The sequence below is a fragment of the Coffea arabica genome, chromosome 1e, assembly GCF_036785885.1.
Source record: "Coffea arabica cultivar ET-39 chromosome 1e, Coffea Arabica ET-39 HiFi, whole genome shotgun sequence".
Taxonomy (NCBI): Eukaryota; Viridiplantae; Streptophyta; class Magnoliopsida; order Gentianales; family Rubiaceae; genus Coffea; species Coffea arabica.
This window is the reverse complement of record NC_092311.1, coordinates 33106028-33108336: the sequence shown is the minus strand read 5'-3', so window position 1 is coordinate 33108336 and position 2309 is coordinate 33106028. Positions and strand designations below refer to the sequence as shown.

Below are 2309 nucleotides of genomic sequence, written 5' to 3'. Positions count from 1 at the left end.
ATTCATCAAAAGTTTATCGCACTTACTGCACTAGCGGGTCCCACGTCCAATATACACTACTAATGTCACATAAACTAACTTGTACCGGAAAAATGTCTTAACAACTTAATTCCCTTATAAAAATCTTTCAAAAATTAATATAATAAAGAAAGGTATCGAAATTGTATGCAAGAAAATAAACTAATGACTAGAAAATAAAGAAATTTTTTTTCGGGTTCTCACAATTTATTGGTTCAAGAATTTGATTTAATTTTTGTATTTGCTTTACTACAAATCACAAGTCACCTTAACTACTGGTAGTGGTGAAAATCAACTGTCAATAAGTAGATCTGGATACTTGAAGTTTAGATATCAAAGTCACAAAAGTAGGTGATGTATCTGGGGGATAAATGAATAATTTCTCAAATCTTCTTGAACTTGTTCTAATTTATTAACCATGTGAATTTGAAAGGTTAGAAATAAATAATTTGTTCATATGTGAAAACAATGACCAAAATAAAAGGAAATTAATCCCTAGTGGTAGTAGAGATTTGACATATTTAATTAGGTTAATTCTAACCTTGGTAACAAGGGATTACGAAAACGCTAAAAAATTTGATCTCTTCATTTCTTCATAAATTATTTCAGTTTTTGCAATTTTTGACTTTTGAATACTTTTGTATTTAATTATTTTACTAGTTGAGCTACTTGTGATTGTTTAGATAATAGATCAAGTAAGTAGCTTTGGTAATTTGTAAACACTCCTTGTGGAATTGACCCTCAATTATTTAGTACTACAAATTGACCTATATACTTCTAGTAAAGTGTAATATTTGGCATATTTACGCATATTGAATAATTAGAAATTATAACTTGAAAGTTTGAACACACGTCAAGTTTTTGGCGTCATCATTGGGGAGTTTTTCATTAGGGCAAAATTTAGCTTTGTTAGTCTAAATTTCTTTGTTTTAAATTTTTATTTATTTTAGTGCTACTTTTAATTTTCAACTACTTCTACCATTTTGGTGTTTTATAGTATATGTACCATTCGCTTTGAATTGTAGTTCCATTCGATCAAATGATTGAAAAAATAGCAAGATAATGTGAGAAAGCTAGCACTACAGCAAGCTTAACAAGTGGAGGAAAGTGAAGGAAAGACTTTGGTTGAATAACCTTAGTTCGAAGAAATGGCCAAGGAGAGACTTAATCGAAATCTGCAACAACAAGTCTTATGCAATTTTGCTTGTCTTGATGTTTCAAGAGTTTGAACCAGTGTTGCAACACCAGCAGTTAGTGCAAATAATTTTGATGCCTTGATTCAAATGATTCAATCGGAGTAATTTGGTGACAGTGCTACTGAAGACCCTAAAGCACATCTAACCAATTTCACGGACATTTGTAACATAATTAAGTTTAATGGTGTACGTGATGATGCTATTAAGTTAAGACTATTTCCATTCTATGTTCAAGACAAGGCTAAGGTATGATGAAATTCACATGATCCTAATACTTTTGCTTTGTCATGAGCATTATTAAATAAACATTTTCCACTTGATCCTAAACATTTAACCGGTATGGTTAAATTCACATGATCCTAATACTTTTGCTCATGATTTGTTATGATCATTTTAAATAAACATTTTCCACCTAGTAAAACAATAAAATTGCGAATGGACATAATTAGTTTCCATCAATAAAAAGGTGAGTCCTTATATGAAGTTTGGGAGTGATTTAAGAAATTACAAAGGAAATGTCCATACCATGGACTTTCTGATTGACTTATTATCCAAACTTTTATAATGGTTTAACTTATCCTACTAAGGTCAATATAAATGTAGCTACAAGAGAAAATTTAATGGGAAAATCCGCTGAAGATGCTCAACAATTGATTGAAAAAATGGTTTCTAACAACTATCAATGGGTGAATAAAAGAGGACTACATCGAAGAACTGCTAGTATGTATGAAATTGATATTTGCAACATGTTAGAGGCTAAATTAAAAAATATGCTTGAGAAAGTACTTGTTAAACCAGTTGAGTCGAGTACCAATCATTTTGCTAATATGGCATACAATGTGGAGGAAATCATATTAATGTTGAATGTTTAAATATTAAATAGGTTCAATATATTAATAATATTAACAAGAAACCTCAAAACAACTCTTACTCCAATACATACAGTCCAAATTGGAGGAATCATCCAAATTTTAGATGGAAAGATCAAGTAGCTCAGCATAAACAAATGACTGCACCAGGATTTCAACCTAAGCAGCCACAATTCGAGAATAACCAACATGCAAGATAGTTATAGTGAATACTAATAATGAAATA

At 30.4% G+C, this 2309-nt stretch overlaps 1 non-coding gene across 1 annotated transcript; it reads right to left on the bottom strand.

Moving 5' to 3' along the window:
- Window positions 1-1640: 1640 nt before the first annotated feature.
- On the bottom strand, window positions 1641-1748 carry LOC113719672 (small nucleolar RNA R71). Its single transcript, XR_003454970.1, has one exon. It is a non-coding gene; the product is annotated as a small nucleolar RNA R71 (small nucleolar RNA).
- Between the last annotated feature and the right edge of the window lie 561 nt (window positions 1749-2309).